Here is a 26,137-nt window from a genome sequence, read left to right as displayed (position 1 = left end):
CCAAAAGGTGCTGCTCTCAAGGTACTGCAAATGACATTATAAAGACTTCTTTCTTAACTTCCCTTACAGCTCTTTGCATGGAAAACGTTCATCTTTGTAAACATCCTTTTTCACATTTTTGTCTTGCTCCCTCTAGAATAGTTAGAAAGAATTCTTATAGTGCCACCCCCTTAAATGGAACATTCAAGGCTGAATATGATCTAAATATGTCCTTCTAAACCACTTTGGATTCCTCCCCCAGAGACATCCTGAGACAAAGACTTTATTTGACCAGTGATCTCTGGGAGGAGGTTTGAGTTGGTGAGATGTGAGGAAGGGGACGGAGAAAGCTGATAACTTGTACATCGATAAGGTTACTGCTGTGGGTACCTGAGGGGCCTGGGGACCCTCCAAGAAACCATGTGGAATCACCCCACCTGAGGACAGAGAGACTGGGCATTATCCACCAACTCCCAGGCCCCATTGGTGGGGGGCTGCGCCAAGGGAAATGAGCTGCCTGGCACTCCACTATTCGTTTGGAGGGTAGGAAGCGAGCAGGAGAAAGCCCTGGGGCAGAGAAGACGTGGCTGCAGGTGCTGGAGGAGAGAGTCTGTGAGGAGAGAGGCTGTGGGGTGCTAGAAACCATCTTCGCCTGCAGCTGCAGGAGGGCTCACTTAGCTGTGGGATATGGGGCAGCACAACTATGTTCACTTACTCTCACGTGTGCTTCAAAAGTTCTTGACCAGATTGTCTTAAAGAAGAATCGCTCCTCTGGCTCTTACTCGTTGGTAACCAAAGGCTAACAACCTCTCCAGGTCTCAAGCCCTTACAATGGAGATGGTGATTGTGTCCCCTTCATATGGCCCCGCAGACTTAAATGTGACAATACAGGTAAAGCTCTTAGTACAGTGGCCAAGTGCTCGATAAAAGGATGGGCATTATTATCAGTTTTGTTTGTCCTACTCTTTGGTGTGTGTGTGTGTGTGTGTGTGTGTGTGTGTGTGTGTGTGTGTGTGTTTTCAGAAGAAGTAGTGTGGGACCGAGATTTTTGAAGCTCTGCTACCTAGTTAGTGTGTGATCTTGAGAAAGTCACATGATGTTTCTAAACTTGAGTTTCCGCATCTGTTAAATAAAAGGGTTAGAATAAACTTGTGTTTGGAAGGGGGAAGAAAAGGTTTTTAGTCAAGGAATCCTAAATTCAAACCTAAATTCCTTACATGTCAGTGTGGAGACTAGCAATTCACAGAGGCAAGGGGCCCTGGCAGCATTTTGTGGGGCTTCTACTATGGGACCCACTTTGAGGGCCCCTGTGCTCCAAGGAACACAGCCTTAAACCTCTGGCCTGGATACTGAGTTCCTCAAATATCTTCCAGTTGCAAGTAACAGAATACACAACTGGAGCTGACTTAAGCAGAAAGGAGGATGTATTGAGTTAAGAAATGGAAACAAAATCCCCATCTAGATTGCTTTCAATAACTGCTGGGTCGGGGACCAATGGTACCACCAGGACCACGTTTCCCTGCACACTCAGCTCCCTGTCCTTCTCTGCTGGCTCCATCTCTGATAGGCCTGCCCTCCTGGTGGCAGGAAGACTGCCAGAGCTTTCTGTCTACCTCCCATCTTAGGAGCACAAGAGAAAAAGTTTCCCCCAAGAGGTGTTTAGTTTTGGTATTGACCTGTACTGGCCCAAATAAGGGTGAAGCATGCTCATATCTGAACCAATTAGCACATCAGGACAGGGAGTATGCTCAATCATTGGCTTGGACCACAGGGTCTTGCCTGAGAAGAACTGCCGGCAGGGGTGAAGAGGGGGATTGCTGTTGCCAGCAGAGGGAGGGAAAGGTCTCATGTGGCAAAAACAACACTTGCCCACTCTGAGTCTATCCTATCTAACCTCTAACTCCTTCTGAATTCATGAATTTATGAAAACCTCTGATTTTCACCATCTAGGCTGCCTCCTTCCTTTCCCACAATACCTTGTTATCACATTAGCTGAATAAATAATAGATCAATAAATATATGTGAAGCACTCCCTCTGAATTCTGTGGGGAAAATAAGACAACTTGAGACTAGACCCTTATCCTCATGGGGTGTATCACCTCGCTGGGTAGAAAAATAGAACTACCCTGGTTATGTAGGTTCCACAAGCAGAGCAAGTTCATAAAGGGAGAGATCAATGATGTAAACAGTTCCAGATAGATGAAAATGTTAGTCAAATGTAACAAGGTGAATTTCAACAAGGATACATACAAGGTCCTATACTTAGGTACAGGGACCCTTGGGACCCATTGAAGGTTTTTAATCAGGGAAGAGATAGGGTCAAAGCAGTGGTCTAGGAAGAATTATTTGGCAATACATGTGGATGAGTCAGAGCAGGAAAATATGGGAAGGTAGGGGCAAGTGTAGAGTTCATTGGAATAGTGTGTGTACAGCATGAGGTTACAAAGTCTAGATCTGAGATACTAATGGAAAGTAAAATGCACATTGGAAATGAACTGAGTGGAGAAGGTAGAGAAGGATGAGTTAAGTAAGAAAATTGTGGGTAGTAACTCTGAATACTTGAGGCTGAAAGACTGGGGAATGGTGCCATTAGAAGTAGGAAAGTTGGAGGAAGGAACCCTGACTGGGATGTTGGGAGCAGGATGGAGAGGGAATGGGAAATAAAGTGTTTTAGACATCCCACATTCATGATGCTGGACAGATATACAGGTGATAATCTTCAAAGAGCAGTTGAAAATTTGGTTCAGGGTCAGGGAAGAGAAGTTCAACAGAAGACTGATTAGGGAGTCAACTTCCTAGAGGTAAGAGTAGATAAGCTTAATGCGATTTACCTACCAAAACAATAGGCCATTGGAGAAGCAACCCAGACCTTTGGCTCCTCCATTTGCTAGCTGAGTGACCTTGGCCTCAGTCGCCTTATTCATACATTGGAGTTAAATAACCACAAAAAGTCGCATTGACCACAGGCACAGAGTCCACATGGTTGGCTCTGTTCTCTTACACATTCCTAGTTGTATCACTGCCTAGTCATTACCTACCTCTCCACAGGGCATGCCCAGGCCTCTACATATTTACCCCATTTTTATTTCAGCTAGACCACAATAAACAAGAGTTATACATAACATATTTCACATAGTATCTTAACACTGTTTGATCATTTTCAACCTTACACACTCCCCACTGCCCACTATCCCTTCCTCAGATAGAAACATCTGAAAAGGGCTTTCTTCTCCCACTTGGCTAAATTTCTACCGAATTTATCTTTGACCAAGTTTAAGTTTTCCAAATAGTATTTTATTCTTCAGCTCTCTATCTTAAAAACCTCAAGATGCATGTCCTATCTATTGTCTCTGCCCATCAGAAGGACAATGAATGCCCATTGTCCCTTTTATCATTAAGACAGAGCATCTATGTGACAGTCCTTTCTCACATTAGAATTTGAAACCAAGGAGATAAGTTATTTGGACAGAAACATTTCCCCTGCAGCATAGCAATGGGCTGGTATCCAAGCAGGGCCTAAGGGCACGTCTCCAAATGGCAGATGGCAAATAACTGGCTTTGTATAAGTAACTCAACCTGATGATCACATCTAATAATTCCTGGCCCGATCCTGGAGACTCTCCCAGTGCAGGGAGCACTCCCACTGCCCTTTCCAATTATGGAGCATCCTCGACAGGAAGTATGCCTTCCTTTAAAAGGCTGTATTTGTGTTTATGTATATGAATGTATTTAGAGGTTAAAGTGTACTGTACTGTCCCACACAAGCTGGCATTAATTTTTACTGGTTCTTAAGTATTGCTTTTAATAAATCACTATTACTATACTAGAGGCCCAATGCATGAAACTTGTGCAAAAGGCTTGGCCCTCGCAGCCCCAGCTTCATGGAAGGTCGTTCGGAAGGTTGTTTGGCTGTCCGGTCTAATTAGCATATTATGCTTTTATTATTATAGATGTATATACTATATGCCCAGCCTCTGAGCCCAACGATAATCCTACTTATGTAAAGCAACATCATTATATATTTTGTGATATATATTTTTTATTTTATGGCAGGTACTGAAATTACTCTCAATTTTCACAGGAATCCCTTGAAGGGTGTCTTATTAACTTCACATTACAGGTTAGGAAAACAACTTGCTCAATTCTATGTGGTTGCAAAGGTGGACTGGGAATTTGGATTTGAGTATTCCTGGGCAGGGTCTCATCTATCTTAACTAACACTAAGGGTCAGTACATATTTGTTAAATGAAGGCATGAGTGAGGGACTCGAAATCCCACACCTTTCATCTCTATGTTATTGTGGATGAAAAACGGGCCACATACTAAACCTGATAAACTCAGGGGAGGCCAGCATGGTGGGCCCCCCAAACTCAGAGAATGAAAGTAACCACACGTAGGATGGCCTGCACATTAAAATTCCTAAAAGGGATGGATGGCAGATAGTCCCATCCCAGGCCTGTAGCTTCCTTGACAAAGGCCAATCTTTACATTAAGTAAGCTTGTCTCTTATCCTTTTGCATATAGGATAACATTGCTTTGAAATGTCACCGTAATCTTCACTGCCAGACCCCTCCGGGCACAACCACACATTAAAGCAGAAGACCAAAAAACCCCTCCTTGTTATATTGTTCCTCAAATATCATTTCTATGTGCTGTAAATGTTCATTATTAACTATCCTGTACCCACCAATGTAAAAGAAGTATGTCTATTTTGCTTTTTATTCAATCCCAGAGATTTTCCCTGCTTTGCTTTCTCCCACCCCCTAATCTACCACCAATGAATTTCATGTAACCCTCTTTGTATCTCCTCCTTTGATTCTAATGTATAAAATAAGCTGCAAAACTGCCATTCTCTAAAGCATCTTCTAAATCTGTTGAAATTTTTATCCCTGGCAATTGTCATCAGTTTGGCTCAAATAAACTCATAAAAATTCTCTACAGGTTTGGATGTTTCTTACATCAACATTATACTGGACCAACTTATAGTCACAATGACAAGCCCAATATCTTGGACATGACATATGTCTCATAGTGCAGGTAGTTGACAATTACAGAATATTTAAGAGTTGTCTTTAAAAAACATACTACCAGCTGGTTAAAATAACCTGTGGTACATCAAAACAATGGAATATTATTTGGCACTAAAAAGAAATGAGCAATCAATCATGAAAAGACATGGAGGAATCTTAAATGTATGTTATTATGGGAAAGAATCCAATCTGAAAAGGCTACATACCATATGATTTTAATAATATGACATTCTGGAAAAGGCTAAACTGGGGAGACAGTAAAAAAAAAAAAAGAATCAGTGATTGTCAAGAGGTGGGGGGTGTAAAGGGATGAATAGTGAAATCACAGATGATTTTTTAGGGTAGTATACTAATAATGCCTTAAATAATACGCTAATGGTAGATACATATCATTGTACATTTGTCCAAACACACAGAATGTAAAACACCAAGAGAGAACCCTAAGGTAAACTATAGACTTTGGGTGATTATAATGTGACAATCAATGTAGGTTCATCAACTGTAACAAATGTATCACTCTGGTGTAGGTTGCTGATAATGGGGGAGGCTAGGTATGCATAAGGGAAATGTCTGTACCTTCCTCTCAGTTTCGCTGTGAATCTAAAATTACTCTAAAAAACAGTCTTGAAAATAGTAACACCAAAGGAACAAAATCCATGAAGTTGCACAAACAGACCAAGACTGTTTATGCCTGGACAATACCTGCATTATGCTCTGAGCTTCTTTATAATTGCCACTGACCACCACCATTCCTCAGGTCAGAATCTAGGCTGAGATAAGCCACACATAACAAGGATTGGCCAAAAGACATATAGATCAGCTTGGACCATTCATTTCCCACATTAGGATTACAGCTTCAGGGAATTAAAATACATTTGCAAAGAATTTCATGTGAGCAAGGCATGATGCGAGGTCTAGGATTGAGGTCTAACCTTCCTTATTCAGAGTCTGGGTTCTGGACTATGATCCTTCATGCTCTGGAACACATTACTGCTACTTCCCATCCCTGGGATCTTATAGATGACCCAATAGGCTGGTCAACACACAATATCCACACACTATGTATCCCTTGGCATTATAAAGCTACAGAAGCAGCATGCTATTGATATTTGCTAGTGGTTCTTGCTCTCTGCTATTCAAATGTGTGCCAACATTTCTCCATAGTTAAATTAAATGGCTGCAAGGAATGAAAATCCATTCACATTTGGCTCTCCCCCTTGTTTTTTTAGAATAGTTCCCTCTTTTTGACTCATGTCTCCTTCTAACATGTGACTGTTCCTTTCTATTAAAGGTTATCTCTCGAGTTCACTGCCAAGTCCATTTTAATTCTTGCATTCCCTTATGAGATACTCATTCGAAACAAATTGCTATCCTGTCAGTTACACCACTCTCTTCCTGGCATGGGAATTGTATTTCTTTAATGGCTTTATTCCTCTAAACATATTCTTTTTAGAGGCCTCCATTATCCGCCAGTCCTTGGAGGGAACCACTGGCACCCGGAGAATAGGGCTCTTTGCTGCCTAGAGGCTTGAGAAACAAATCTGAAATATTTTAAAACGGAAAGAGCTCCTGAGCTGATGTGTGTCCTGGATTGACTGCTACTGGGCACTGAGCACCAAACGCGAGACAGAACAGCAATTATTCCTCCCAGCGGTCAGGGTGCCAGATGAGGTTTTCCTGCACTTAAAAATGGACAGAGGTTTGCAGTAATTGAATGAAATAATGTACAATAATTTAAAATATTGTTCACTCGGAGAGAGATTAGGCTTTAATTAAATAGTGTCATTTAATATACCGTCCAGCAGACATTATAATTGGTTTCTTTCACAGAGAACACAGTAATAGCTAAGCTTTACCAAAGTGATAATGGTACTCATTTAGCCCAGTGGATACATAAACAGCTTGCCTGCATCTGACACCCCCGATGAGCAAGAAGTAAGCTTTGATCGTGACATCTACACAACTCTTAATTAGTCATTTCTTTCTGAAATAAAATTACAAATAACCCAGACTAAATAAACCTTGTTTACATTAAACAGGTGTGCGACCTGGGGTTTTCAGGGGTATTAAGCTATTCATTTCTAGGGCTACAATAAGGCAGGGTTATCTTCAAAGCAGTTAGGTATGAAATGACATTTCATTTGAGCAGGGAGAACGGCACTTTTTTATTTTTAAAACCCGGTCTCAATGCAAACTAGCCCTCCGCAGTGCGCTCAGAGACCGCAGACAATTTTCTGGCACAACAACAGCTGTGTGTTTTAACTCCTATCTTCTGCTGGTCATTTACAAGGACGTTTTCATTTCCAGGCTTGGCTCCTGTTTCCTCCGCTCGTTCCCCGAAATGTGATACAATAAGGTCCTATTCTCCTCGAGCCATTCTGCTCGATAATTCTGAACAAAGCCAGAAGGGCGTGGGGAGAATTCAACTGAATCTAAAAGAAAAAATAAATGCCTTCTGTCTAATGGCCCAGAGAATTACAAAGTAAGCAGAGATTAGATTAAATTCCTTTTGTTAAATTCTTTGTTTTCAAAAACACATGCACTGCACCTAGGGGTGGAAAACTTCCATTTCCCTGTTTGCAAATGACCATCAACATGTTTATTTTGGAAAAGAATGGAAACATTGATTATAGCAAAGAGCTAGCTGGGTCAGGTGTTAGAAAAACAGGCTGGCTCTATCACTGGGTGGGGACCCAGAACTGGAATCACGGGGTAGGGTCCCTGGGGCATAACTCCACCTTTATAGATGTTCCAATGGATTATTAGGGACTTGGTACAGCATGTGAGAACTCCTCCCTGCCCCGTTAGAACTCGGGGAGGGTGTTCCCTGGTTCGTCCTCAGAAGATGAGAACCGTGACTAGGGACATCGGAATGACGTGTAAATGGCATTTCGAAAACTCTAACACAGGGATACTCCCTGCAAGCTCCAGGGAGCAGGCAACCCAAACTGAACTAAATAAAGCCTCAGAGACTGCTGGGTTCTTGCCGTTAAAGGACAAACCTCATCCAACACAATTGCAAATCAAGACACACTCTCAAGGACCATCACAGCCACTGGAGGCCACGAGGACTCCTGTTATTTCCTTTTGGGTTTTTTCCTTACAAAGCAAACCACACTCGCCAGACTGAACCACCACAAAAAGGGTGACTGTGCTCTGGACAATTAGAGCCTCCGCTTTGCTTCCCTGTAAATGCCTCTTTAAGCAGGGCCATCTGGTTGCGCCCAGAGCGCTGTCTGGAAGGTCCCCACTGACCTCGTAACTGCCAAACCCAGTGACCTGCTTTAGGTCGTTGGCCTTCTTGACCTTTCGGAGGCAATTCAAACAGCTAGGCACTGCCTCGTGGGCACTGTCCTTACTGGCCACAGCAACCTTCTGTGAGACCCCTCCTCCTCTTCTCTGCCTGCCAGAGTAATAGTTCCAAAATGTGGTTATGCTCGCTTTACCCATTTAAATAATTCTTTGGCTTCCAGCTTCTACAGGATATAAAACCAACTTTTGTATGGCCTGGCATAAAAAAGCCTTGAAAAGGGCCTCAAATATCCTGACACACACACTCTCCCATGCACACACACACATGCACACGTGCACACACACACACACACACACATACACACAATTTCTTATGATTATCTCAGTACTCCATACATTTCCAAGTTTCTGTGTCTTCACCCATTTCCTTTCCTTTTCTCTTTTTCTTCCTCTTCTCCATATAGGACCCATCTCTCAAAATCCTTCTTGGCTCACTAGACTGGAAACTCCACGCAGGTACGCAATGCGTTTGCTACAGTGAGTTAAGTTGGCATTCCTGAATATTGAGTCACATGGTTCGTCCTGTTCCCAGTGAACTTGCTACAGACATTAAGCATCACGATTTTATTTCATGCCTTAAGTATCTGGATGAGACTCAGGCCTACCAAAAATGAGTTTGTCCAGGTCAGAGACCTTATCTTCGCCAGGTGCTTGGCACACAGTAGCACCTCAGAACTGCTTTCTGGGTGAAGAAAGAGGATGTGGAAAGTGGCCAAGCGAGTATGAAGAGGTGGGTTTCCCTCAGCACGCCTCTGCTTTCCCCCTTGGCCAGGGTGGCATTTGCAGGCTGGGGCCTCTTAAATTCTGTCTCCTGGATTCCTGCTGTGAACGGGTTGTCACAGAGTAGGCAAGAAGTGATTTGGCACTTCACCTACAGCCCAACTCATAGCCTCAGGGATAAAGCAGCCTATTCCAATCTAATCAAAGGGCTGCTTCATACGGCTTTATTTGCCCAGATTCTCTGCATTCTGCTGCCTACTCCCTCAGACACCCACCAGGAAATAACAGCAGCCTCCGGAGCCTGCGAGATGAACCCACTGGGATTGCAGCCATTCCCCACCATTGCGCAAACCACCTCCTGAAGTGCCCATACATTTTGCATTAAACACAGTGCATCAAGTTAAAAATAAAACTCAACTTGTTTGGTTAATGGTTTTTCCAGGCCTGAGGTCAAGACCAGACCACTGATCTGTCTCTTCCAGAAAGTCGGCCGGTCCTGCTGCCTGCCACAGACACTGTTCAGCTATTATGTGGCACATGAAGCACTTTCATTCATTCTTAAACCTAATGTCCAATTAACTGCGAAAGGGATTCATTAAATAATTTAAACTAGATCCAAATTAAAGGGCAGTTTTCTTAGTTGCGTTTGCAAAGAAGTTCAATTCGACTGAAAGAAGTAATCATTTTAAGCCCATGTTGGTTTGGGACACACTTTAATGGGGGTAATTTTGAATCAGCTCCATTTATATCTTTTTTTTTTCATGGGCAGCATAGGGAAATGTTGCCTGTGACACCCATATACAACATTTTCTCCTTGACAATGTGTTTAAAGTTAATTCTTTTGAAAAATTATGTAAAAGAGTTTGGGTCGTAATTATAAGTTCAGCTTTTACATGAGAGGACCTGTTAGACTAGATGATGAATCATATTCATTGCCAAGATGCTAGGGAAAAAAATCCCTGAATACCATCTGGAAAACTGGTGGGTCGTAGATATCATTCGTGTCAGCTTATTCTTAGAGGAGCTGGGAATAGAACTCACAGCATCTGGCTGCTCCCTAGCCTTTCCACCTCACCTGCTTCGTACTGGGCCAGGAAGACCTGCCGTCTGAGCTGAGTCAGAGGATAGCTGGTGAATTCACCAGCTATTTGTAAAATGCACTGATGCGCTAGGGAATGCAAGAGGGACAAATTAATCTCCTGTTCCGGAGAGCCGATTTCTCTACATTTGCATGCAATTCTCAATGCCAACAGAAAACAGGTAAAGGTTATAGAAATCCTGCAAATATTTCTCTCAAGTCTAGGGCTTGATCCTGTCCACCAGGGCTCCTGGAACAACTCCCCACCTGAACAGTTTACTACTCCTTTTTCCAAATGGTGAGTCCAAAGAGAAGTAAATAAATACGGTCCCTTCAGTGGACCTTCCTCAGATGACCTGAGTCTCAAGTTCACTCTAATGACCACCTGCAATACGCTCAACCCCCTGGGCCAAAGGAGCTGTTATTACAGGCAGACCTTTTTCCTGGTGCACCTTCTTTTTTTAAAAAAATATATTTTATTGATTTTTTACAGAGAGGAAGGGAGAAGGATAGAGAGTCAGAAACATCGATGAGAGAGAAACATCAATCAGCTGCCTCCTGCACACCCCCTACTGGGGATGTGCCTGCAACCAAGGTACATGCCCTAGACCAGAATTGAACCTGTGACCCTTCAGTCCTCAGGCTGACGCTCTATCCACTGAGCCAAACCAGCCAGGGCCTGGTGCACCTTCTTAATAGACTTTCTGGGCCTCCCATTTGTCTTTACTTTCTCCATTGAATGTCATCATCATCATTGCCATCATCACCACCACCACCACCTCCTCCATCGTCATCATCATCATCATCATTTACATCAAAACACTTTCAATAGCCCTCTTAGTAATGAGCAGATGATTAGTACAGCCCCCCTTCTTCACCATAAATCAGGCTGGGAAGACAGCATAGGCCAGAGACTTTCAAGCAACGAGATCCCCTCTTCACGATGTCCCTGCTGTTCCCAATGCTGGTTTCCAGCTGCTATTCCTCACAGGAGTCGCCAGCAGTGTCTTTTGACAGCTGTTCCTAGGGGGGGATCTCCAACCAACAGCACTGCCTCCCCCTTTTCGGTTCCCCCATCCCCATTTGTCACCTGGGAATTTTTCAGCTGCTCCCATCAGTGCTTCTCTTGTCTCCTGGAGCAGGTCTATAACTTCCTGGTAGCTTAGAAGCTTCCTGTACAGCCTCAACACCACCTTCAGAGAACAGCTCCAAGGAGGGGCCAGTCAGAGTCTTCTAGAAGTACTAGCTACAACGCTGAACAGCTCCTTTATTTATAAAGAGGTACAGGGCTACACAGCATGTCTACATGCATTATTGATTTTCATTTCACAAAAGTCATGTGAGGTAGGTGGTATTATTTTATAGATGAAGATCAAGGCAAAAAGCTCCCAATTTTTCTTGTGTTTCTCTGCCCTCACTTGCACGTTTGAAAGGCGTAAGGAAACCTAATTACTCTGCTCTTGTCACTTCTGTGCTCATCTATAATTCCCCAATGTCTGCAGAATAAAATCCTTACTCCTTAACCTAGGGAACAAGGCTATATGCAATATGATTAAAGCCTTCTTTTCCCAGTTCCCTCTTATGTGCATGCTATGATCCAGCCAAAATGAATTACTGGGTGCCTCACACTCACCCATCTATGACAGACACCATGATGCGGTGAGAAAAGCGGTAGGTTTGGCTACAATTTTTTTTCCCAGATCTCTATCATTAACCAGCTTTTTGACCTTGAGAAAGTAATTTAAGCTCTCTGGGGCTCAGTTTCTAAAAATCAATAGGAAATATATTGATTGGTGAACAAATAGACATGGCCCTTGCTATCCTGGAGCCCGCCCTGGGTTGTGAGGGGGGTGGGGTTGGGAGCTCAGTCTTGGTGCTAGTCAAGTGTTGTGGGTAGCAGTCAAAAGAGAGTGCAGAACAGGGAACTGAAGGACATTTGGATGTGGGATGGGAGAATGGTCCATGCTAGGGCTGAGGAAGGAAGCAGGGCCAAATCATGAAGGCTCTGTTCAGGAATCCTTTATTCCAAGGGAAATGGAGAGCACTCACAGGGTTTGAAACAGGGGGAGAATGTGACCAAATCTGCACTCCACAGTGATCCCTCTGGCTGCTGTTTAGAGAATGGATTGAATGAGGATAGGATGAAAGGGCAAGCCCGGAAACAAAATCAGCTAATGGAAGGTGGTTGCAAGGGCACATGAGAGACGGTAATAAAATACCTGGCTCTTGAGGTCATCATGAAAATTGACAAAATATAGCAAGTATACTGCCTGGTACAGAAGCTGGCACTTGATCAAGAATTTCTGGCTCCTTCCCTTCCCACCACTGGCATTCACTAAAAATCAAGGAAGCATGGAGAACCAGACAATAACAGTAAGACAATATGTATATATTTCAATTTTTTCAGGTAGCATATCCATTTGGTATCCTGATTTATAATATAAATTTCCGGGATGCCTAGTGTTGTTATTAAGGTTGTAGTATTTCATAACGTGGTCTATTTTCATTTCCCATTACATTGTATACCTTGTTTCCTATTCCTTTGCTCTCTCTCTGCAAATACGTTTATTATAATTCAAACAGCAAACAAGGGCCTTTGCTTTGATCAGGGTCTGACAGAAATCACTGGTAAAAAGCTGAACTGCCCATTGTCTATGGAATCTTATGAGAACTGGAGATAATGAGGTAGAAAAAAGAAAAAATATTGACTGGATACAACTACAGAAGTCAAAATGCCACCTAATCTCATCAGAACTTAAAAGAAACAGCAAAATGTTTTAAATTGGAAGTTTAAAGGTACAAAGGCTCAGAAATGAAGAGTAATTTTTTAACATGTCTCTGTTTGTGGATGACAGGGCTCAGATTCTTGTCATTAATATCCAATTTGACTTTATATTTTTGGGGATCAATCACATAATTAAAATCAGATCTGATAACTGATGATAGCATAAAAGCACTTGTTTATACTATACAATAGTGAGAGGTCTTAAGAGGGAAAAATCTCACAATAAAAATAAGAATTATGACCATGAAAGAAAAGCAGACAGATCGTTTATGAGTTTTCCCTGTGTGTGCTCTGAAAAGACAAGATAATTCATTTTCCATGTAAAACATCCTTGAGAGTGAGAAGAAAGTTATTTCCAGCATTTTCTGAATCTGCTCTGGGTAATCAATCAAGATACAGAATTTGGAACTAGGCAGCACCCTCCCCAGTGGATCAACCTTTCAAAACAGATCTGATACCAAACCAGAAGGCAGGCCCGTAAGTTCTGGCCTTACTGTGTAGAATGGAGAGGATATCTCTTCTCTACTTGTGTGGATTACCCAAGCTCATTATATGGCCTGGAGTCCTCTCATACAAATGAGAGCTTTCATAGATGAAGAAGGTATAACTTTAAAGTTACTGAACCAATCAGGCAACCCTACTTGAGGAGAAAAGCCCTACAATCTGTCTTTAGCCCCAGGTCACCCCATTCCAGGTTCCCTTCTCACTCTGTCTGCTCTCCTTTGAGGTCCCAGCATGCCTTGGGGCTGAGTCCACATGGGCGATAGCTCTTTATAGTATATTTTCTGAAGAAGATTCAGAGTTTTAATGCTGTTACCTTCTTCTAAGGCAGCGGTTCTCAACCTGTGGGTCTCGACCCCTTTGGGGGTCGAACGACCCTTTCACAGGGGTCGCCTAAGACCATTGGAAAACACATATATAATTATGTGTTGTTTTTGTGATTAATCACTATGCTTTAATTATGTTCAGTTTGTAACAATGAAAATACATCCTGCATATCAGATATTTACATTTTGATTCATTACAGTAGCAAAATTATAGTTATGAAGGAGCAATGAAAATAATTTTATGATTGGGGGTCACCACAACATGAGGAACTGTATTAAAGGGCTGCGGCATTAGGAAGGTTGAGAACCACTGTTCTAAGGCAACATCAGAACAATATTTTAATGACAAAATGCTCATCAGCTTTTTTTCCTAGTTGATGTTTTCCTTTGGGATTTTTTTTCTATGGTCTTAGTGGATCTATGTCCATTTCATCTATGATGCACTTATCAATGCTATTTTAATAAGGTAATAACTTAAAAACTCACACCTGTTCCTAGGATTCTTTAAGGTTAATTTCCCAGAATCTGAACGGGAAGGAATCTGAGCTTCTATTGGCAATCCTCAGTTATGGTCTCAGAGGGTGGCAAAGAGGGTTTAGAGAGCTTTAGGGATGGGGGAGGGCCACTCCTCTCTGTCTTCCCATCAGGGTACTGAAATAAGAAGCTGGAGATCAGCTGACTTCAGTCCTGCCCAGGCCACAACTCCCAGTAGCAAAAGGCTCACCTGGGGCTCAGGCTTGCAAGTACAACGTGGGCCAAGGAAGAATGAGCTGAGCAGGTGAGCACCTCTACCTTGGATATTGCTGTTTGGGGAGTCCGACCTGAATCCATGGGGCTCCAGTCGTCAACTTAATTTTTAATCCAACGACAGGCAGTCAGTTTACAAACATCTTTAAGCCTGGCCAGGAAATAATAGTTTGAGTTTTTTCAAGGAGAAGTATTCACAGGTTTGGAAAGGAGCAGAAGAGGCTATGTCTTCCTAGGCGATTAAGAGAGAGCAAAAGTTTTTGCAGGAACCCCACACCATCAAAGTTCTCTATTCAACAACTGTTCATTGAGCATTTACTATGAGGTCAAGAAATAACATAAATGCTATGTTTGCCGTCTGTCTAAAATTTGTCATGAAGAAATATCAGCTACTTACTATCTATCCTAGTACAATAGAATCAGTATAATAGAATTTGTAGCCTAGAAAGATCCTAGAAATGGAATTCAAATTCTCTTTTTAGCCGTGAGGAAATAGAGTCTATGTGAAAAAAGTAGGTCTCAAACTCAGATCTCCTGGCTCACCATCAGTGCTCCGTGACTGCCTCATGAACCTTCTTGCAGGCTGCAGGAGTACAATTGAGTCCTCAGAGAGATATGCTGAAGCATCCAAACATTTGTTTTCAATTCATCATAAGCCTTTATTCAATGTCCACTTAGGACTGCATTGTACTTTCATTGGGGGCCCAAGAATTCTTTCATTAAAAATTATTAAAAATTATATTCAACAACTGCATTGGTAGAAAGATGAATTTATTAATATATTAACATGTTTTATGACCCAAAACTTTGTTTTTGTCTTCTGATTTTAAAAGAAATCTAAAATGTTGTATGGGCTACTAGAAGTTTTGTGGGCCTATGAGTTAGTTCTGCACACACCAGATGCAGGGCAGGGAATGAGATCCTAAAAAGGAGTTGGAAGAAAAGTGAAGACCTTCTTGCCCTCAGCCAGCACATAAGATAGTGGGGGAGAGAGGATTTAGAATGCACTTTGTTCTGTATCCTCTTCAGACATAATAAAAGTTGGCATTTACTAAAATAAAAACTGTGCTCGTCACAGGTCATTTCCTACATCAATGTCTCTCTACTAAGGAAACCAGACACAAAAATTTTGGTTGAGTCACACCTGTCAATTGTCCTGCCCTCTTTTGCCCAACCATTTCTTCCTTTTTTTAAAAAAAGAAAATCCTCATTTGAGGATATTGATTTCTAGAGAGAGAGTGGAAGGGAGGGAGGGAGGAGGGGCAGAGAAAGATGCAAAAAGGGGGGAGAGAGAGAGAGAGAGAGAGAGAGAGAGAGAGAGAGAGAGAGAGAGAGAGAGAGAAACATCAGTGTAGGAGAGATACATTGATTGGTTGCCTCCCATACATGCCAGAAACTTGCAACCTAAATATGTGCCCTTGACCAGGAGTTGACCCTTTGGTCTGTGGGGCCTATGCTCTAACCACTGAGGAAAACTGGCCAGGACTTTCCCAACCATTTCTAACCGCAGCCAACCATCCCAGGAGCTGTGATAATAAGCCCATCTTCAGTGGGGTAATATCTTCTCTCACTCCATCATCAGCTAGATGATTGGTGTCATCTTTCTTAATAAAAAGCCATTGCCAGAAGCTATCTCCACTAAATACTCTTGACATCACTTCCTTTAATAGAGCTTAAAAGTTATAAAATATTTAAGCAGCAAGGCGTGACAGAGCATTTATTACTCTGGGCCATTCATTCAGCTCCCTTTCCTGGTGTGAGACAAAATGCTAAAGGCCAGGCCTTCTGTGAGTATGGACGCTGAATGCTGACACATTGGGAAAACAGTTTTATTATCAATGTTGGTTTTAAAAATAATTATTAGATGGAAAAGACCAGCACAAATGATTACCATGAAACTAAACTGATCCTGGCAGTGCCAAGTCTCTGCTCTCTATCCTTTGATTAATCCATAGTGTTGTAGTCTCACTATACCATTGGACAACTAACTTATTTGAGTGAGGCCTTCTTAAGCAGGGCAAAATCTGTGTGGACCACTAACACCATCTATTCCTACTCTTTGGTGGAAAAAAACGATGATAATAAGAACTGGAGAGGAGCTAAATAGAAACAAAAAAATAACTGCAATATTACATAAAAATAAATAAACTTTTAACAAAAGTAAAAGCTACAGCGACTAGCTGATTAATATTAGGAAAACAACAATGAAGAATGACAACCATCCCCAAATCAACATTCATTCGGTACTGAAAGGATTCATTCTTTCTCAAAATTTTCACAAATGGCAATTATCTATAGGGTCTTATTCCCGATAGGAGCTTTTCCATTTTAGCAAAATAACTGTTATGCCTTAGCTCTCTGAATGTGTCAATTTATAAATATCAAATTTCAATAAGCCTCAATAATTCATTTTCTAGGTCGCCAGACAGTGGCTATTAGTTGTAAGCAAAAATGAAAATATGCCGAAACCGGTTTGGCTCAGTGGATAGAGCGTCGGCCTGCGGACTGAAAGGTCCCAGGTTCGATTCCGGTCAAGGGCATGTACCCGGGTTGTGGGCACATCCTGGTGGGAGGTGTGCAGGAGGCAGCTGATCGATGTTTCTCTCTCATCGATGTTTCTAACTCTCTATCTCTCTCCCTTCCTCGATGTAAAAAATCAATAAAATATATTTAAAAAAAAAGAAAAGAAAATACGCATACAAATATGACCTATTTGCATATCTGACCCAGAGAAAAGACTTGCAACTTTGAAGGGCTCCTCACCTCACCCAGTGGGCTGTACTTTGAGAAGCAGTGCTCTACGAAGACATGCTTACACATAGTAGGCGCTCAAGAAAAAATAAAAGTTTGATGCTAATAGTTCCCATTATTCCCCTTTCTCTTTAGTAAGATGATCAATCCTTACCTCTCTAAGGCCCACGTCACCTTGACAGGATGCAGATTCCCAAAACCAGGATGTGGAGCCCACATTGCAGGCCTTTTGAAAGTGTCTCCCAGAAACACCCACAACTCTTTTGTAGGTCAGATCAAAATAATTTTTTAAAAATAAGTTTGTTTAAAAATGAGCGCTTGAAAGCTTTGAGAAATCAGGCCAAAGATGGAAAATGCGGAGTCGTAGAATGTGGGGGGTAATGAGGTGGCAGCTCACGTCTTGACAGATGACTCCAGAGAAAAAGCCAAACCAAGCCCACCATATGTTCAGCTTTCTGCGAAAACCAGGATAGACGGAGAGAGCTTTACGGAATATTCTATAGCATATGTCCAGTCAGTATGTTTGTTCCACCCTACTTGTTGCCAAGTTCCAAATGCTTAACATAATTAACCTTGCCACCTCTTCGGGAAGCTCTGCAATGCATCACAAAAGGAATGCTTTACGCTGTCATCCTCAGAGGCAGCTCCCCACCAAAATTCACCAATGAAGTAGGTTTATTCGCCCTAAAATTCAATGCCAGCTTGTATGTTAAGAAATCCCTCTTTTCCAGAATGCTATTCAGGTGGTTGTACAAACAAATGGCAAATACTAGTTTCTCAACCATTAAGAAATACTGTGGTGACGGGCAGAGGGAACGGGGTGGGGAGGGGGAGGGGAGGAGGGGGAGAGGAGGCAGATGAAGTGGGATATGGGGAAATCTGTAATAGTGTAAACAATAAAAAGAAAAAGAAATACATGTAAGAAATAATAATGAAACAGGCATTTTACTCAGGGCTAAGTTGCTATGTGTAAGAATTTTTTTGTTAGTTGTTTATTGAACATTGATAAGTACTTCTGGGTGCTTCAAATAGAAATACAAATACATGTTCCTTGCTCAAAAGATTTTATACCCTGATAGTGGAAACAGATTTACAAAGAGGTATTATTCTGTCAACTCAGTTTTGCTGGATTTATGTTTCTCAGAATTTCCTTCCCCCCACAGTTCCAGGTTAGCATGGACTACACGAGCTGTTTTATGGGAAATTTGGAAGAAAAAGTGAAATAGCCATATTCTTACTACTCAGAAGGTTGAGCAGGGCAGTGGGTGCTGGGCCATCTCACATAGGTGATGGTGTATCTGCTGACTTACCTGGTGGGGTGGGGGCAGGCAGCAGCCGGGCTGACAACTCCAACTGCTGCTGCATCCTCCTTTGGCTCCTCTGACTCCTGGACCAGGCATATATTAAGGATCATGACAAAATGAAATGGCTTCTCCTGCAGCAGACACCCACACATCAAAGTTGGAGGCCTCAAGCAGCAAAAGACCAACACAGCTTCCCATTCATCCTCCTAGGCCCCGTTCAGGTCCACTTTGTTCTTCTTCCCCATCTTGCCTTCCTACCTGCCCACCCTGAAGACAGACATAACAACCTCTCATAGGCTGTTTCACCAACTCCCACCATTGTGGAAAGTCACCTCCCTATAATAAATCATATCCTAACGGTTCTGCCAGGGGGTATCAGGAAATGTTCTTTAGTCAGATGATATTTGAGTTGAGGGTCTTTGAGAGAAAAAAAGAGTTCCCCACTACAGAAGGTAGGAGAAAGACCTTCAGGCATGGAGAATAGCATATGAAAAGGCTTGCAGACGTGCAAGAACATCACACATTCAGGATGGAGTGACCATCAAATTTGTGGGAGCGGGTCCCTGGGAGACAAAAATAGAAAGGAAGGCTAAAGAAGGTTTTAAGGACCATATAGACCATGCTAAGAAGTTTGAATAAAATCCGGTAGGCAGCCCGGCCAGTGTAGCTCAGTGGTTGAGTGTCAACCCATGAATCAGGAGGTTGAGGTTCGATTCCCAGTCGGGGCACATGCCCAGGTTGCAGGCTCGATCCCCAATAGGAGGCATGTAGGATGCAGCCGATTAATGGTTCTTTTTCATCATTGATGTTTCTATTCTCTCTCACTCTCTCTCTCTCTCTCTCCTTCTCTCTCTGAAATCAATCTTAATAATTTTTAAAGTCCAGTAGGCAATCAGGAACTATAGAAAGATTTTAAGGAGATAATGCATGTGCCTGTGCCTATGTAAAATGACATTTGTATTTTAAAGATAACTGGCAGCTATGTGAAGTATTATTAGAAGGGGTAGGACAAGTCTGGAGCCAGCGAGTTTGGTTCTGTTTCTATACCAATTAGCAAAATATAAAGGATGATGGAAGCTGGGGAGAGTCACCTCTCCTGTAGAGTCTATATTTTCATTTTGTATATACAATCATATGATACATAAATTCAAACGCCATATAGATGCTGAGGATCATCCCTGTAAAACTGTCCTTCACATAAAGTTAAAACACACTGACTCTGAGTTTGTTAGGAACCCTCAAGGTGAAAAAAATAATAAGAAACTTAACTCCAACTGGTTCAGAGGTTGGAAGGACTTTAAGACTGTTTGAGCCAGAAGCTCAGCCATGTCACCAAACTTTGATATATTTTTATCTCTCAGCTATGCCTTCCAAGAAAATTAACACACACACACACACACACACACACACACACACACACACACACACCAAAAATAACAATAAACAAATAACATGTTGAACATTAACCTTGCACCAGGAACTATTTAAAGTGCTTTACATGTGTTCACTGGGTTTCATTTTAAGGCAACATGACTAATGGCAGCAATCAGAACCACACAGGTTCTTGACCATAGGCAGCAGGAAATGAAAGCATTTCTCCCTCCTACCACCAAACAGTAGTCACCCCAAAACCATTCATTGCTGCAGCAATGGCAATGAGGTTATACTCAGCGGCTACTCAAATCTCATTCTGAACTGGGGTGGTATCAATACCATCTGACAAAAAAAAGTGGAATTCCATTAAAAGGGAAAAGGCGGGACTGGAAAGTCAACTCACAATACCCATTATGTTCTGCTTTTTGGTATTAGTCTTCGTTCTGAGCTCTTCCTTCATGTGTTCTGCTAGTAATTGCTGTCACCTTCATGGAAATGCCTGTTTAGTCCCATATACCAAAACAAAGGGAACGAAAGATAAAGCCTTCTTTTCTTAATTCTGTAATTTCTTATTCTTCTGTTGTAGTGTAAGCACAAGTTTGATGCCACAGTAGGATTGTAAGCTCATTAAAGATATGGACCTTGTCATATTATTTTGTATCACCTGAAGCCAATATACAGTAAGCATTAATAAGTGGTTTCTAACCTGAATTGTAATTGTGGAGTCTAAAATATATCTACATAATGTGACGATGCTGACAGTTATCTAGTTAATTCTGTCCACTTTTGCTTCATGTATTTTGAAATTGTTATTTGGCATCTCCCTATTTGTGAATATTACGTTTTCCTGATACACTGACCATTTTATCATTTGGAAATGTCCCCTTTTCTCTTTTTTTCTATATTAATATAGCCACTTCAGCCTTCTTATATTTCCTATTTGCATGGTCTATCTGTTTTCCAGGTAGTAAATGTATGGGTAAATACAATAGACTACTTCTTTCTTTAAAATAAAGAAAACTGGCCCTAGCCAGTTCTGCTCAGTGGACAGAGCATCTGGCCTGTAGACTGAAGGGTTCCGGGTTTGATTCTGGTCAAGGGCACGTACCTCGGTTGCAGGCTCAATCCCCGTCCCTGGTCAGAGCGCATGAGGGAGGCAACTAATTGATGTGTCTCTCTCACATCAATATTTCTCTCTCTGTCTCTCCATCTCCTTTCACTCTTTCTAAAACAATCAATGGAAAAATATCCTCTGGTGAGGATTAACAAAAATAATTTTAAAAAAATTAAAATGAAATAAAGAGAACTCTCTGTCCAAAGGAAAATTTGAATGTTTAATATATGTAGATAGAATTCACATATTTACTATTAACCTATCTTGATTTTATTTTTAAAGTGTAACTCCATAGACAACACAGGTCTCACTTTTTAAAATCCGTATAATCTCTGCCTTTGAAGTGTTTAATTCATTAATGTTTAACATAGTCTTTCATAATGTTTTGAATTAGATTTACCATTTTTATTATTTGTTTCCTGTTTGCCCCCCCCCCCCCTTTTTTCCCCTTCTCTCTCTTGCCTTACTTCTTTTGGAAATATTTTAACATATTTTAGAATTCCATTTTAATTTATTTATGGGCACTTTAATTATACCTCTTTGCATTATTTGTTAATGTTTGCTGTAGTGATTACACTATAAATCTTTAACTTTACATTCTTCTTAGAGTTATTATTGTACCATATAATAGGAAACTTGCAATTGTTTAGTTTTATTTACTATTTACTTCCCTAACCTCCTCCAGATCCTTTTATTATATATTCTATTCCTTTATTTTGTAGTTGTCAGACAAATTCCGTGTGTGTGTGTGTGTGTGTGTGTGTGTGTGTGTGTGTATAAAACTTATAATGCTTACCGTGGGGAAATAATTTCCCACGGTAAGCATTATAAGTTTTATTTTAGATGGTTTTAAAGAAATGAAGAAGGCAATCTTGTATATTTACCCATATATTTACTATAAGTGTTCTTTATTCTTTCCTGAAGACCCAAGTTTTCCTCCAGTATTATTTCCTTTTATCTTGGTAGATCTTTCTTAGCATCTCTTGTAGGCAGGACAGCTGCAGATGAACTCTCTTAGCTTTCTTTTATCAAAAAAAAAAAATGCCTTTATTGTATAGTCATTCTAGAAGAATATTTTTGCTGGATTTTTTTCCTTTCTTTTTTTTTAAGCCTGCCAAAGATGTTCTGTTTTCTTCTGACCTCTGTAGTATGTAGTTATTTAAATTATTGTTTACCTTTATATAAAGTGTCAGTTATTTTCTGGCAGCTTTTAAGACTTTCTATTTATATTTGGATTTCAACTATTTGATTAAGATGTGTCAAGCATGATTGTCTTCACCGTACTTAAACAATCCTGATTGGGGATTATTGAGTTCCTTTGATCTGTAAATTTATGTGTTTCCCCAATTTTGAGAAGTTTTTGGCTATTAATTCTTCAAACATTTTTTTTCTGCACCATTTTTCTCTCTCCTCTCCTTCTGGGATCCAAGTACACATATGTTGGACCTATTGCTATTGCTCCACATCTCTAAAGCTCTGTTTATTCTTTCAATCTTTTTTCTCTCTTTTCATCCAAGTTCACTCAACCTTCTCTATCATGTCTCTTTCTTTCTTAAGTCCATCCAGTAATGTTTTGCTTTAGCTATTATAATATTTAATTCTAGAATTTTCACTTTTTTTATACTAGAGGCCCATGCATGAAATTCATGCACAGGAGAGGGGTCCCTCAGCCCGGCCTGCACCCTCTCGCAATCCGGGACGGCTGGCTCCTACCCACTCACCTGCCTGCCTCATCACCCCTAACCACTCACCTGCCTGCTTTATTGCCCCAAACCACTCGCCTGCCTGCCTCATCACCCCTAACCACTCCCCTATCTGCCTGATCACCCCAACCACCTCTGCCTGCCTGCCTGATCACCCCTCACCACTCACCTGCCTGCCTGATCACCCCTAACCACCTCTGCCTGCCTGCCTGATCACCCCTCACCACTCACCTGCCTGCCTGATCACCCCTAACCACCTCTGCCTGCCTGCCTGATCACTCCTCACCACTCACCTGCCTGCCTGATCACCCCTAACCACCTCTGCCTGCCTGCCTGATCACCCCAACCATCTCTGCCTGCCTGCCTGATCACCACTTACCTGCCTGCCTAATCACCCCTAACCACTCTGCATGCCTGCCTGATGCCCTTAACTGCTCACCTGCCTCCTGATTACCCCTAACCACTCTGCCTACCTGCATGATCACCCCTAACCACCTCTGCCTGCCTGCCTGATCACCCCTCACCACTCACCTGCCTGCCTGATCACCCCTAACCACCTCTGCCTGCCTGCCTGATCACTCCTCACCACTCACCTGCCTGCCTGATCACCCCTAACCACCTCTGCCTGCCTGCCTGATCACCCCAACCATCTCTGCCTGCCTGCCTGATCACCACTTACCTGCCTGCCTAATCACCCCTAACCACTCTGCATGCCTGCCTGATGCCCTTAACTGCTCACCTGCCTGCCTGATTACCCCTAACCACTCTGCCTACCTGCATGATCGCCCCTAACCACCTCTGCCTGCCTACCTAATCACCCCTAACCACTCTGCATGCCTGCCTGATGCCCTTAACTGCTTGCCTGCCTGCCTGCCTGATCGCCCCAACTACTCACCTGCCTGCCTGATAACCCCTAACCGCTGGCCTGCCTGCCTGATCACCCCTAACTGCTTGCCTGCCTGCCTGATCAATTTTAGCTGCCTCTGCCCCTGCCACCATGGCTTCATCCGGAAAGATGTCTGGAATGACGTCTGGAAGGTCGTTTGGCTTCTGGTCTAATTAGCATATTACACTTTTATTATTATAGATTCTTTGCTGAGTTTGCCTCTTATTTTTTTAATTAATTTATTTTTTTCTTTTATTGTCTAAAGTTTTACATATGTCTCCTTTTTCCCCAATTGACCCCCCCCCCAGCCATTCCCACCCCAGGCAAGCCCCCACCCCCCCAGTGTCTGTGTCCATTGGCTATACCAGTGGTCAGCAAACTCATTAGTCAACACAGCCAAATATCAACAGTACAACAATTGAAATTTCTTTTGAGAGCCAAATTTTTTAAACTTAAACTATATAGGCAGGTACATTGTTATTAACTTAATTAGGGTACTCCTTTGCTGGCCTTTGCTAAAAACGTCCTCAATCTGATTGAGGTATGTTCGCTGAGGTCGACCCCTTCCAACTCTCTCATCCACACTCATCTTGTATACTTGTTTCAGATAGACGAGTGTGGATGGGAGAGTTGGAAGGGGTCAACCTCAGTAAACGTACCTCAAAACAATGTACCTCCCCCACGCTGCGTATCCTGCGGCCCGCCTGCACCTCGTTTCCCCTCGCCCGAAGGACCGACACCCCCCACTTCTTCTAACACCACTTCTTCAAAATAGACTCACCCAGGCCGAAAACCGACTTCTGCGCATGGGCCACGAAGTTTCAGTCACACTATACGTGTGCGCCCGCACGTGGTATTTTGTGGAAGAGCCACACTCAAGGGGCCAAAGAGCCGCATGTGGCTCGCGAGCCGCGGTTTGCCGACCACTGGGTTATGCTAATATGCATGCATACAAGTCTTTTGATTGCTCTCTAACACCCCCCTCCCCTACCATTTGTCTCTAGATAGATCTATTCTTGTTCATCAAATTATGTTGATCATTATATCCCACATATGAGTGAGATCATGTGATATTTATCTTTCTCTGACTGAGTTTGCCTCTTATTTATTGCAAGCTTATTTTCCATTACTTCATAGTGCATAGTTATGTCATCTTCTTGTCCAAGAATTCTAAAATGGGTCTTCTTGGGGTGCATTTCCATTTAATTTTTTTGAAACTGGTCATACTGGTATGTCAAGTATTTTAGATGATATTCTGGACATTGTAAATGTTATGTTGTGTAGGCTTTGAAGTCTTTTGTTACATTTATTCTTATATTTTTGATGATATTTTGAATGCAATTATTTTTTTATATTTTTTATTGAGCATTTATAAAAATACAGTTGATGTTTTGTAATGATCTCATATCCTGCAAACTTTCTAAGCTCTTTTATTGGTTGTAATGATTGTTTTGTTGATTTTTAAAGATGTTCTCTATAGGATCCTGTTGTTTGTGAATAAAGACAGTTTTATTTCCACCTCTTTGATTTGTTTGTCTTTAATTTTTCTTTCTAATTTCACTGACTAGAACTTCCAGTATTATTTTTTTGAGACAGAGAGAGAGAGAGACAGAGAGTGAGAGAGAGAGAGAGAGAGAGAGAGAGAGACATCAGTGTGAGATAGAAACATCAATCAGTTGCCTTCTGTCCAAGGATTCAACCAGGGATTGAACTCACAAGTTAGGTATGCACCCTGACCAGGAATTGAACCTGCAACCTTTTGGTGCCCAAGACCACACTCCAGCTACCTGACCAGGGCATGATCTTGAACAGAAGTAGTGTGAGTGAACATCCTTATTTTACTCTTGATCTGAAAGAAATGCACTCAGTCTTACATTAAGTGTGATGTTTATAGGGTTGTTTTCTTCAGCAATTTTTTTTATCAGATTGAGAAAGTTAGACTCTCTTTTGGAACAAAAAAGTTCAGACATCAAAAAAAGGGCCAGGGCAAAACACAAAACAAAGTGGTGTCTGTAAGAAGTCTAGAATATTATGTCTGGTAGGAGTTAGGAGAGACAGTGGCCAATGACTCTAATTGGTAAATGAGATGGGATATGGTATTGCTCCCTCTTTCCCTTCTATATGTAAGTAAGAGACAGCCATAACAAAACTCTCACCCTGGAAACCCCTTTCTGGGCCAGTCTCTAGTTACTGGTAGTGCTGGTGACATCACCTAATGACTCCAGGAAAGGGATGAATGGGATGCATAGAAGAGGCAATGAACAGAGAAGATGATTGGCTTATCAAGAAGGGTAAGTCTTCATGCTAGTATATAAAATTTCTGTGGAATGCAAGGTTCAGTTTGTCAATAATACCATCCACTTTCAGATACCACCTCAGGAACTTCTTGGCTAATGCAATGTGTCCTTCATTAATTTTCTATATCCTTCTCTATCCTCATTGCTAGGAAGAGTCAAAGAATTTGTCCTAAGAAATCTCCCTCCATAATCAAGCAGAATTTAGAAAAAAATGGCCTGACACTAGAGAT

This window comes from Myotis myotis, unplaced genomic scaffold, assembly GCF_014108235.1.
Source record: "Myotis myotis isolate mMyoMyo1 unplaced genomic scaffold, mMyoMyo1.p scaffold_m19_p_1, whole genome shotgun sequence".
Taxonomy (NCBI): Eukaryota; Metazoa; Chordata; class Mammalia; order Chiroptera; family Vespertilionidae; genus Myotis; species Myotis myotis.
This window is presented reverse-complemented; position numbering follows the sequence as displayed.